Genomic DNA, 13,807 nt, shown 5'->3' with positions numbered 1-13,807 from the left:
TGTAAGATACAGTTGGGTGGTAATCCAGACTTTGCTGAATTGTTCAAACACGTGTAAACCAGCAATGCGGAAAAGCACTTCTTACCAATGAAGGGTTTTTGGTGAGGCGGCCAAAATGAAAAGCTCTACAAATTATGGCAGCAGTGCGATTCGCACCTACATAATTCAGAAATGGAAGTCAGCATCTTAGACAACAAAGCTACTCACACACACGGCAAACCATTCAGTTCGGATGACAAAATTCATCAAGCTGAAACGTTTCCTCTGGTTATTTCTCCACAGGTGCTGCCTGACCTGCTCAGCGTTTTCAGCATTTTCTGTTTCCATTCTTGTGATTTCACAATGGCCGTTTTCCTGAAAACACCCAATTTGACCCAAGGACAAAGCTCCAACTTCACTTTCCCCAGGCGTTTAAAGTCTGCGGTTTCGGAACAAAATCACCTCCGCGACGAACATTCAAAGGACCTTTCGCTCACGGCCAATCTCCTGTAATCGACACTTTTTCACCATTGCCGCTCTTTTCATTTCACCTCATTCCTTTACAATCGGACATTTCCACAGACCTATTACGATCAAGCGGAACATTTCCGACTTTCCTGCACCGCCCAGATTGCTAAAAGTGCAGCTTTCATCCGTCTTTCGCAGCTATGTCGCGCCGCCCGTCTCTACCGCAAATCAACTGCTCGGGGAAAAGCGCGAACGACCATGGAAACAAAACCCAGTTCTTCAGTTAACATCCCCCGTGTCACAAGATACCCCATGGAAATTTCACGGAAAAGTATGCGCTCTCCTTCCGAATGCCAGCCCTGCTTTCTTTGAGCTTGTCTCTGGAGCATGTGCCCCCGAGAAACAGCGGTCGATGCAGTGCAAACTTAAAGGTGTAAGAATGTGAAAGTGAATGTTAGAGTAGGCAAGGCCGCATGAAAGTCTCAATGAAATAGACCATGATTGTGGAACGAAGAAAAAGCTGGAGGCAGCGGCGGGTCTGAATTTTGGATCATCCAACAGAGGCACATGAGAGAACAAAAACAGGATACAGACAAAGGTGCTGGCGCAGAAAGAAAAAGCACGAAATAAGAGGAATGAAATGATAGTGAAAGAAAGAATGGGAGAGAGGGAGGTGAAAGGAAGAAAGAGAGAAAGAAAGATAGAAGGGAGAGACAAAATCAAGCGTGCAATACTCAGCCCGCAAATGGGCGCTGCTCCCAATCGGCTACACTTCGCCCCACAGACCCTCATCCCATTCATACCGTCCTACAATACACTGTCAATGCTGTTCAGTGAAACAGAGAGTTTAAAGGTATAAAGACACTCACACCGTCCTACAATCCACTGTCAATGCTGTTCAGTGAAACAGAGAGTTTAAAGGTATAAAGACACTCACACCGTCCGACAATACACTTTCAATGCTGTGCAGAGAGACAGAGAGTTTAAAGGTATAGAGATACTCACCTTTTTTTTTCAAAAGTAGCACATCCCAGGAATAAGAGAGAGCGTGAGTTTGCTCTCCTGGTGCAGCTGAGGCTTGTCAGTCAAGAGTCCCCTCCTCCCAGTATTGGCTGTGGAGGAAGTACAGTGTAGATTTAATGGAATACCTTCAGCCTGACCGAGGTTATTCTGACTGGCCAGTAATTACTCGATCGATCTCTTTCTCCCTTTTAAACAACGGTACATCTTTTGCGGTCCTCCAATCCTTCGGCATCACACCTGGAACCAGGGAGGATTGGAAAACGATGGTCAGAGCCTCCGCTATTTCCTTCCTTGCTTCTATTAACAGCCTGGGATATATTTCGTCAGGGCCCGGGGATTCAGGTGGAGTGATTTGGGAACTTTCATTTTCCAGTTTGCAAAAGTTTGCACCGCTGGTCAAGATCACAAGTCTCGGTCAGAATTAGGACTACTTCCGGGTTTAAACTTCAAATCGTGAATTATACCCCGACCCCAACGAGACCAGAAACAAGAACGTGTTACAGACACATTCAATGAGAGGTCTGTCTGAATAATGAAAGTGCGTTTTTGAGCAGTCATCTGTTCCAGCCTGAAACCTGAACAAATCCAAACACCACAGTGTTATTTTGTCGCTCAATTCCACAAATTAGGTGAAAATAATAAGTTGCATAAGGCACTGCTGGGATTTGAACCCAGGATCCCCTGTTTACTAGACAGATGCTTTAACCAGCTAAGCCACAGCGCCAATTGGTGACAACTTATTCACACCTCCTCTCAATAACATCTATCAGCGACACGTTACTGTCTGTTCGGGGTTCAGACCGTTTGATTTTGTCGATTTCGCTTGTCCGTTTCCCTGTGAATCCCGACACTTCCTGCATTTTTTCGCTGTGTTTATCTTTGTGCATCCATCAGTGCATTGATACACCGATGATTATGTGTGCTTGTGTTTGTTACATTAAATAAATTAGGGGATCAGACAATTCTCTCTCTGACAGTAAAGAACTAATGAGCCGAACTTTATTGCAAAGTATTATTTCTTGCGGTGCTGAAACTAAAAACCGGAAGAGGAACCATCAGGGAAAAGGAGAAAAACCTGTGAGGGAAAATGAGGCCAACAATCAAGATTTTTACCAGTACATGAAGAGAAAGAAGGGTGACTAAGAGTAATGTGGGCCCTTTAAAGACAGATGGAGGTTATATTGTAATTGAATATCAGGAAATAGCAGAATTGCTAAATATTTACTTCACAGAAAAGGATGAGGATAACATACCAGAGACACGAGGACAACTGTAAATAAATCATGGGGATTCAGTACAAGTAAAATAATGGCAATGGAGAAAATAATTAGATTAAAGACAGACAAATCTCCAGGACCTGATCGTTACCACCCGAGGGGACGAAGAGGAATAGGCGAGGAAATTGTACATGCTTTCGTCATGATCGTTCAAAATATCTTGATTCAGGAATTGGTCCTTTGATTGAAACATTGTCAATGTCACTCCATTATTTAGGATGGGTAGCAGAGATGAAGTTGGAAATTATAGACCCATTAGTCTGACGTCCGTGGTGGGGACGTTACCAGTATTCGTTATTAAGGAAGGAATGCCTGAGCACTTGGATAAATATGACGTAATCAGAGAGAACCAGCATGGATTTATAAAGTCAAGTCCAACAAAGCGAGTTGAACTTTTTGAAGATATATCTAACGTGGTAGATAATGGAGTGTCTATGGATGTTATATAATATTGAATTCCAGAAGGATTCGATAAGGTACCACAGAAGATACTGTTAACATAAATGGGAGCGCGTAGAATTTAAAGCAACCTATCGAAACGGGTTGGGAGTTGGTTAGAAGGTGGGAGGAAGAGACCCGGTGTATAAATGACGTAGACGACGGAATAGACTGCCGCATATTCTGGCGATTTGGAGGAGGGGACCGAGTGTAACGTATCAAAGTTTGCAGATGATACAAAGATGGGAGGGAAAGTAGAGAGTGAGGAGGACATAAAAAACCTACAAGGGGATATCAACAGGCTGGGTGAGTGGGCGGAGATTTGGCAGATGCAATGCAATATTGGAAAATGTGAGGTTATGCACTTTGGCAGAAAAAATCAGAAAGCAAGTTATTATCCTAATGGTGAGAAACTGGAAAGTACTGCAGTACAAAGAGATCTGGGAGTCCTCGTGCAAGAAAGTCAAAAAGTTAGTGTGCAGGTGCAGCAGGTGATCAAGAAGGCCAACGGAATGTTGGCTTTTATTGCTAGGGGGATTGAATATAAAAACAGGGAGGTATTGCTGCAGTTATATAAGGTATTGGTGAGACCGCACCTGGAATACTGCATACAGTTTTGGTGTCCATACTGAAGAAAAGACATACTTGCTCTCGAGGCGGTACAAATAAGGTTCACTCGGTTAATCCCGGGGATGAGGGGGTGGACATATGAGGAGAGGTTGAGTAGATTGGAACTCTACTCATTGGAGTTCAGAAGAATGAGAGGCGATCTTATTGAAACATATAAGATTGTGAAGGGTCTTGATCGGGTGGATGCGGTAAGGATGTTCCCAAGGATCGGTGAAACTAGAACTAGGGGGCATAATCTTACAATAAGGGGCTGCTCTTTCAAAACTGAGAGGAGGAGAAACTTCTTCACTCAGAGGGTAGTAGGTCTGTGGAATTTGCTGCCCCAGGAAGCTGTGGAAGCTACATCATTAAATAAATTTAAAACAGAAATAGACAGTTTCCTAGAAGTAAAGGGAATTAGGGGTTACGGGGAGTGGGCAGGAAATTGGACATGAATTTAGATGTGAGGTTAGGATCAGATCAGCCATGATCTTATTGAATGGCGGAGCAGGCTGGAGGGGCCGATTGGCCTACTCCTGCTCCTATTTCTTATGTTCTTATGTTCTTATATCCACGTTTGTCGCTGACACCAATTTAGGTGTCACAGTGAATATTGTAAATGGAAGCATAGGGAAACTGAAAGATTAAGTGAGTTGGCAAAATTGCGGCAGATGGAGTTACATAGAATTACAAAGAATGTACATCACGGAAACAGGCAATTCGGCCCAACTAGATTATGCCGGTGTTTATGCTGCAGACAAGCCTCCGCCAACCCCTCCTCATCTAACCGTATGTGCAGACCCTTATATTCCTTTCTCCTCCATGTGTTTATCTAGCTTCGCCGTCAACGAATCCATGCTATTCGCCTAAACTACTCCTTGTGGGAGCGAATTGCACATTCTAACCACTCTCTGGGTGAATGTGTTCCTCTTGAATGCCATATTGAATTAAATAGTGACTACCTTATAATCATGGCCCCAATGATTTGGAGTCCCCGCATTCACAAGTGCAAACACCTTATCTACGTCTAACCTATCAAACCCTTGCATAATCTTAAAGTCCGATATCAGGTCAACCCTCAGCCTTCTCTTTTCTATACAGAAGAGCCCCAGTCTGTTCAAACTTTCAAAATGGGCAAGTGTGAGCTCATCTGCTTTGGACTGAAGTAAGATAGATCAGAGTATTTTCTAAATGGTGAGAATCTAGGAACTGTGGAGGAGCAGAGAGATTTAGGGGTCCAAGTACAGAAATCGCTGAAAGCCAGTGGAATGTTAGAAAAATGAATTTAAATGTCTCATGGCATGTTGGCCTATATTTCAGGGAAACCGGTATTCAAAGGGGGGAAGTATGTTCAGATAGAAATCCCTGCTGAGACCCCATTTAAAGTACTGCATTCAGTTCTGGGCACCACATCTCAGGAATGAAATATTGGCCTTGGAGGGGGTGCAGCGCAGATTCACCAGAATGATACCGGGGCTAAAATGGTTAAATTATGAGGACAGGTTATGCGGAGGTCGGTCCTCATTTTTCTCTTATGGATCCGGCCCCATCCGTTTACTGTTGACGGGAGCGCGTCTGATACTAAGTCAGTCAGAATCGGATGCAAATCACATAACCGGCACAGCGGGTCTGGGACTGGCGACTGGTTTTACATTGAGTCTTTTTTAAGGAATAGGCTGTACATTGTTTGTATAATAATAATAAGTTTGATACAATGAAGGTTTTTTTCGGTTATTTCCCATTTCCACCCTCACCATTTTTATATAGTAACAGGTAACAATGTTTAAGGGATGTGATGTGCAGTGTTGGTGGAATCAGAGTAATTTAACTTGATACATTGAAGAATCTCTTGTCTATCCCAGGCTCTTACCTCTGGTTTAGACCCTCACCGAGTTTAAAATCGGTCACTCACTGATATAAATAAACCAATAACAACCCCGAACCCTCAGCGGGTATATTTGTTCCGATAATTAGTGACGGTCGCAATTTCCATTGAAATTACAATCGGCAAATCCCAGAGGCTGTTTCGGGTTTGACAAACTGTGAAACAGATTATTTTAAAAGCCGAAAAAAGGGAAAACCCGGTGTTAGATATAAAGTTTTATACATTATCTCTTTCTGTTTCAGATTTACAATTTCTCTTTGTGTGTTGCTGACAGGAGCGGCTATAATGGAGCCCAGTGACTGGGTAATGAGCTGCACTGAGACATTGGCCTGTGTTACAGACTGGCTCGTTGGACCTGCTCATTTCGACTCATCTCATTGTCAGCAACGGGAAATTACTGAAATTGAGGCTGGTGAATAACTGCTCGAAATACCAATCCTCTCCACCACTGGGGACTGAATCTTCCGACAAACAGAGATTTTCAATCGTGCAAGTTTCATTCACCTATTCTGCTCTTCGTTTCCCTGATCTGATTGGTGCGCCTTTCCCTTCAATTCAGGACTGATAGGAAAAACTCGATTTTACATTCGATTTTCGGGTCATGACGTATCGTGATAGTTCAAATAATTGAAATCGACCTTTATCAATCCCAATATCGTCACTTGCACGTTTGACAAATGCAAAGCGGCTTCAATCACGGTTTTGCTGACACAACTCGTTCAAAGATACTGTCGGTAATTGGTGGGTCTTTCAAGTCATGACACGAACGTAACGGTTCGCACTGCCGTTTTCCCCAAGACACTTCAGATTCATGTGGAATGATTTCGCTTTGGGGGTTAAAACCATTCCCTCTTCACAAATCCGCGTTTGACCCCGTGTCTTTTAATATTTTTGATAAGCGATACCAATTCGGTTTGCCCCGTAGTGTACATTACTTTTTAAATATTACAGATAAGCGGAGCACTTGAGCTGTCACAGCTGTGACTTTGACTTTTCTCCCTCTCCTCTCGATCTCACCGGCAACTGTCACGAACCACAATCTTCTGTCACACTTCTCCATCAGAAAGTTCCGAGCCTCGGTTTTCAAATGAAATAACGCCCATCTCTTCAATCAACGACATCCCAGGGAGAGTTTCCCAGTTTCGTCTCACACTTTCCCCAAATCCTCCTTAAAGTACCATCAAAAATTGTCCCAAGTTAATAATAATATAATTAAAAGTTCTTATCTTCTGGGGTTTTGTTTCAGATTCCATGGCTTTTAAAGGCCACTGCGGATATTTATCGAAGTGCATCTTGATTGGAGGCTTCTTGGAGAAATCGGAGAAAGATCTCGAAGCTCTTGTAGCGCAAGCGGTCAGCGTGCGGCACTTTTATCAGCTTCAGAAATGCCCAGGTTGTGAGTTTCAGCCTCACCGAGAACAGTCGAACATTTTACTCCGAACATTTTGACCGGAGTTCAAGGTACAACTGGTATGTTCCGTCACGCATCTGCTTCTTCGTGTTCCCATGTGGGCACTTGGGTTCCTCTGGCCTACCGTCTTACAACAGTAGGTGCGAGTTTACTTGTTTACAGGGGGAGAGGGGGCGATTAGCGTCAGCTGATATGGCAAAGGCGCCGGTACGAAATCTTTAAATCTGAAGAACCAAACACACAATTCTTCTTTTCGTTCAGTGGATATTCATCGGGTGGAAGTTTCGTGTGGGGAAAATTTGGAAGGGAAATATGCTGCCTGGTGTCACTGTGTAACGGGTGAAATTATTCAGCTTACAGATGTTAATACATGAAAGGTCGAGAGTCCTTTTCCAGCTCCCGTGTGGGACAAGTTTTGCTTTTGAGCCACTGGATAAAGTGTTATTTTAATTGCTGCTAACGAATGAGAAGACATTTGGCACAAACAAGAAGAATTGTAAACTCACGAGTTCACTGTCCATGTTTCTTACATCATGTTCAACAGAAACAAGGATTCTCCTCAACACGTTACTGAGAATTTTATAAAAGGGATCTTCAACTCATTTCGACGTTCACGAAGGATAATTCAGAGTCCTACCATAAATTTGTACAATGGATCTTTTTCGTATATTGAGCCTGGGTCGCTCAGTCGGTAGACTCTGAGATTTCTATAAGCGGCTGGTGATTTGAGTGTGCAGAAATCAAATCCTTGTTCAGGCAATAAACTTTGAAACAGCTGGCAAGTATCTATGTTTGCGGGACAAATGATGCCTGCGATGTGTTGTCAAAGCTTCGGTGGTATATTGTTTCCCAGGGATCGGCAGTATTGCGCTGTCTGAGGCGGTATTTGCGGCCTTCCGCCAGCAACCTGTGATTGGAGGGAGCGGGGCCGGACCGGCGGCCTGAATGTCGTTGCTGTCGTGGCCTCACTCAATCCGGGAGCTGGGGAACATCGAACTTCGAAAAACGGATGTGTTTGTTGCCGCGGTTGCCATGCTGTTTAGAACTATAGTTATGAACCGAGGCAGCTCTTCAGGGTCCTTTAAAAATCTCTCACAAATCAACAAAAACCAGTCGCAATGAGTAGCTTTGAGAGGACATTTCTGCACAGGCAGGGCAGGAAACTGAAGTGAGGGAGATATATTTTCGGTATCTGTGTAATGTTTGAGTGTGTGCAGAACTGGACAGAGAAAGGAAAATATACCGGTTCTGTAATTTATTCATATTTCACTACAGAGTGAAATCTTGCGTGTTTTCATATTTATTGATTTTGAGTGGATGACGTTTTGAAAATGTTTCCGCCCGGTTTCGAACCGGGGATCTTTCGCGTGTGAGGCGAACGTGATAACCACTACACTACGGAAACGCTGCTGTGCAAATGGTTATACGAAATGCTCGGAAGATAATTGCCGTCTCCAAATGTTCTCAGTGCTGGGAGACGGGGCCGGGTCCCCTTCAGGGGATTACATTTTACAAAATAGTTTGTTGTATTAATTTCGCAAAACTCATTAAACTCAGTAAAAAGACGAATAGTTGTTCAAATCGCCATTGATCAACCAATAACTTTCTGTTTCGGACTGACGGAAATCCAGCATGTTTTTCATTCATTCATTCACCAGGCTGAATATGGAAAGTTCAGAGGGGAAGTGAAAAAGGAAATGACGGGCAAAGAGAGAGTGTGAGAATAAACTGGCGGCCAACATAAACTGGCATGTAAACATTAAACGGGCAGTAGGAGCCGTACTCTGATAAGGGACCATAAAGGAGAGCTATTCATGGAGGCAGAGAGGATGGCAGAGATATTATATGAATACATTGTATACGTCTTTACCAAGGAAGAAGATGCTGCCAGAGTCTCGGTAAAGGTAAATACAGTTGAGATCCTGAATGGGCTAAACATTGATAAAGAAGAGGTACTCGGAAGGCTCGCTGTATTTAAAGTAGATAAGTCAACCGGTCCGGATGGGATGCATCGTAGGCTGCTGAGTGAAGGAAGGGTGGAAATAGCAGGAGATACTGACCATAATCTTACAAACATCCACAGATACGGGGGTGGTGCTAGAGGACTGGAGAATTGCAAACGTTACATCCTTGTTCAAAAAAGATGTAAGGATAAAGCCAGCATCTATATGCCAGTCAGTTTAACCTCAATGGTGGGGGAACTTTTAGAAACGATAATCCGGGACAGAATTAACAGACGCTTGGACGACTGTGGATTGATTAGGGAAAGCCGGCATGGGTTTTTTGAAGGCAAATCGTGTTTAACTAACATGATAGAGTTTTTTGTTGAGTTAACAGAGAGGGTAGATGAAGGCAACGCAGTTGATGTGGTGCATATGGACTTTCAAAAGGTGTTTGATAAATTGCAGCACGGTAGGCTTATCAGTAAGATTGAGGTCCATGGGTCAAAGGGGGCAGTAGAAACATGGATGCAGAATTGGCAAAGGGACAGGAAGCAGAGAGTATTGGTGATTGGTTGTTTTTTGGACTGGAGGGAGGGGTACAATGGTGTTCCCCAGGGGTCAATGCTGGGACCAATGCTTTTCTTGATTTATATTAATGACTTGGACTTGCTTGTACAGGGCACAATTTCAAAATTTGCAGATGACACAAAACTTGGAAGGGTAGTGAACAGTGTGAAGGATGGTGACAGACTTCAAGAGGTTATATATTGGCCTGTGTCATGGGCGGACAAGTGGCAGATGAAATTTAACACAAAAAATGCGACATGATACATTTCGGTAGGAAGAACCAGGAGAGGCAATATAAACTAAAGGGCGCAACTCCAAAATGGGTACAGGCCCAGAGAGATCTGGTGGTTTATGTGCACAAATCGTTGAAGGCTTCAGAGCAGGTTGAGAATGCGGTTGAAAAGGTATACGGGATCCTGGACTTCATAAATAGAGGCATCGAGTAAAAAAGTATGGAAGTCATGATGAACCTTTATAAAACACTGTTTCGGCCACAACTATGGTATTGTGTCCGGTTCTGTGCACCGCAGTTCAGGAAAGATGTGAAGGCCTTACAGAGGGTGCAGGAGAGATTTACTAGAATGATTGCAGGGATGAGGGAATTTAGTTATTTGGACAGACTGGAGAAGCTGGGGTTGTTCTCGTTGGAACAGAGAAGGTTGCGGGGAGATTTGATAGAGGAATTCAAAATCATGATGGGTCTGGACAGAATAGATAGAGAGAAACTGTTCCCAATGGTAGAAGGGTCGAGAACCAGAGGACATAGATTTCAGGTGATTGGCAAAAGAACCAAAGGTGACATGAGGAAAAACGTTTTTAAATAGCGAATGGTTAGGATCTGGAATGCACTGCCCGAGGGGGTGGTGAAGGCAGATTCAAAGGCAACTGGATAAGTGCTTGAAAGGAAAAAAATGCAGGGCTACAGGGAAAGGGCGGGAGAGTGGGACTTGCTGGATTACGATTGCATGGAGCCGAATGGCCTCCTTCCGTGCTGTAAACATTCTACGATTCTATGAGATTTGAGCGTCGCTGGCAAGGCCAGCATTTATTGGCCATCCCTAATTGTGCTTGAGAAGGTGGTGGTGATCCAGCTCCTTGAACCGCTAAAGTCCGTGCGGTGAAGGTTCTCCCACAGTGCTGTTAGGAAGGGAGTTCCAGGATTTTGACCCAGCGACAATGAAGGTACGGCGATATATTTCCTAGGCAGGATGGTGTGTGACTTGGAGGGGAACATGCAGGTGGTGTTGTTCCTATGTGCCATATGCCCTTGACTTTCTAGGTGATAGAGGTCGCGGATTTGGGTGGTGCTGTCGATGAAGCCTTGGCGAATTGCTGCAGTGCATCCTGTAGATGGTACACACTGCAGCCACGGTGCGCTGGTGGTGAAGGGGGTGAATGTTTAGGGTGTTGGATGGGGTGCCAATCAAGCGGGCTGCTTTGTCCTGGATGATGTCGAGCTTCTTGATTGAAGCTGGAGCTGCTCACATCCAGGCAAGTGAAGGGTATTCCGTCACACTCCTGACTTGTACATTGTAGATAGTAGAAAGACTTTGGGGAGTCAGGAGATGAGTCACTCGCCGCACAAGACCCATCCTCTGACCTGCTCTTGTCGCCACAGTATTTATGTAGCTGGTCCAGTTAAGTTTCTTGTCAATGGTGACCCCCAGGCTGTTGATGGCGGGGAATTCGGCGATGGTAATGCCGTTGAATGTCAAGGGGAGTTGGTTAGGTTTTCTCTTGTTAGAGTTGGTCATTGCCTGGCACTTGAATGTTACTTGCCACTCATCAGCCCAAGGCTGAATGTTGTCCAGGTTTTGCTGCACGCGGGCACGTACTGCTTCATTAGTAGAGGGATTGCGAATGGAAATGTACACTGTGCAATCATCAGCGAACATCCCCATTTCTGACCTTATGATGGAGGAAAGGCTATTGATAAAGCAGCTGACGATGGTTGGGCGTCGGACACCGCCCTGAGGAACTCCTGCAGTGATGTCCTGGGGCGGAGATGATTTGCCTCCAACAACCACTACCATCTTACTTGGCGCCAGGTAAGATTCCAGCCACTGGAGAGTTTTCCCCCTGATTCCCGTTGACTTCAAATTTCCTAGGGCTCCTTGAAGACACATCGGTCAAAGGGTGCCTTGATGTCAAGGGCAGTTACTCTCACCTCACCTCCGGAATTTAGCTTTTTTGTCCAGGTTTGGACCAAGGCTGCAATGAGGTCTGTCGCCGAGTGGTCCTGGCGAAACCCAAACTGAGCATCGGTGAGCAGGTTATTGGTGAGTAAGTGCCGCTTGATAGCACTGTCGACGACACCTTCCATCACTTTGCTGATGATTGAGTGCAGACTGATGGGGTAATAATTTGCCGGATTGGCTTTTTCCAGCCTATTATGAACAGGACATCCCTGAACAATGCTCCACTTTGTTGGCTTTCCACCTTGGTTAACAAGTGACAGTCTAAACTTAAATGAGTTTGCTGTGTTTTCCCTGTGTTGAATTGTCACCCGTTCTCATTTTACAGGCGGTATTTTAGGACTTGGTTAAAAATGTTCCGTGCTTGTGATACAAGTAGTCTGGATTCCCACCTTAGTAATACAGAATGGCAACGGCTGCTCCACTCTATCATACAACCCCAACTGGTGCCGCCTCAGCTAAAGTACATTAACTAGTGCCCCCCACTCTTGTACAACCTCAAGTGAGTAGATACAAAGAGTGTGTGTTTGTTTGACTGTGATGTTTATGCAACAGCAGCCGCCATTCTTTCCGTTGCTATGGAAATTTTGTTAGAGACGAAAATCGAATCCCACCCTGACAGTCCTGAAGCATCAATGTCCGGACTCAGTGCACTCGGCCATGCTCTATGTCAGTGTTGTCCAAGAGAAATTGCTGACTCGCCGCAGGTGTGGCTATGATGGCATTGTTTCAGTCACATGAACGAACTTTAGCAGAAAACATCTTGCACGCGCACAATATACAGTGAGATGTACTTCATATGTGTCTGTTTCATAACAAACATCTCCCACCATTCAGTAACCGAGGAAGTAAAGGACTCACAACGATCAAAAACATTCGCACTCTGCTTTTCACCATTTTATCAACAACACACAAAAAGTTTAAAGTCCACATGCGAATATGAGTATTGAGACCATAGGCCTAAAGGCCGTGTCCATGACTCATTTTTATTTAATAATCGCAATTGCAATGAGCCACATCTGGATTTCCATTTCGCCAGATGAGTCTCGTGGCAAAGGAATTGGAACAACTGGTCAAAGCCACAATGGATTGATTCCACGGGCCGTGTTCTACTGACCCCAAACACTACACATTCTTACAACCAATAAAAACAAACCTGCCGGGGACGGATGTCGGGTTGGTTTTCTGGAAGTAGCAAATCAACAGTGCAGAAAAAAAAACACCTCCAGCCTAAGGCACAAGAAAGAATTTCGTACAAGCAAAGGACTGAATGTGAAGATTGAGGATTCAAAACCACAACACTAGGGAAACTGCGATCTGAATACAGCGACCTCAACCGCTGGCTCATCCTGACTCCAGAATCTCTAATTTACTGACCCCGATTTTCTCAGTGAGGCCCAATGGCAGTTTCACTCTCTCTGATTCTCGCTAAATCCTGCTGGAAGGCCGAGTGATCAGTATATAAACTCCCCGGAGTTTCCTCTGCCTGTGCTCGGTGTCTGGGGACGTTTGGTCGGGCCGTGGTATCCAGTTTCCCAGGGAAGGGCAATAATGCTCGGTCTGAGACTGCATTCGCTGCTTTCCATCGGCAGCCGGTGATTGGAGAGGGCAGGGCCGGACAGGCGGCCTGAATGGTGCTGCTGTCACGGTCTCGCTCACTCCGGGAGCTGGGGAACAGCAAAAAACTGATGGGATTGTTGCTGCTTCTGAGATGCGGCTCAGAACTGCTGTTGTTAACGGAGGCAGCGCTGCAGGATCCTTTAATGATCCCTCACAAATCAACTGAAACCTGTCGGAATGTGAATACCATTTTACTTTTCCAAAGTAAGGGGAGTGACATTCATCACGGAAAAATGGGAAACAGTTTGCCTCTCGCTCACTGCAGAAATATCCACGTCACAGCGAGACAGCTCTCCGGCAAACCGTGAGCATTCTCTTCGGATCTGGTCTGTCACGAAGAATTCTGATTAACTTGAAGCCAATCTCGGTTTTTTATTTATTGTTCGTGTGCC

The 13,807-nt window shown here is 44.7% G+C and overlaps 2 non-coding genes across 2 annotated transcripts; both read right to left on the bottom strand.

Moving 5' to 3' along the window:
• Positions 1-2,120: 2,120 nt before the first annotated feature.
• Positions 2,121-2,194, bottom strand: trnat-agu (transfer RNA threonine (anticodon AGU)). Its single transcript has one exon. It is a non-coding gene; the product is annotated as a tRNA-Thr (tRNA).
• A 6,228-nt stretch (positions 2,195-8,422) lies between these two features.
• On the bottom strand, positions 8,423-8,495 carry trnav-cac (transfer RNA valine (anticodon CAC)). The gene has a single exon. It is a non-coding gene; the product is annotated as a tRNA-Val (tRNA).
• Positions 8,496-13,807: the final 5,312 nt, after the last annotated feature.

The sequence above is a fragment of the Heptranchias perlo genome, chromosome 20, assembly GCF_035084215.1.
Source record: "Heptranchias perlo isolate sHepPer1 chromosome 20, sHepPer1.hap1, whole genome shotgun sequence".
Taxonomy (NCBI): Eukaryota; Metazoa; Chordata; class Chondrichthyes; order Hexanchiformes; family Hexanchidae; genus Heptranchias; species Heptranchias perlo.
The sequence above is the reverse complement of the archived record's forward strand: the minus strand, read 5'-3'. Positions and strand labels throughout refer to the sequence as shown.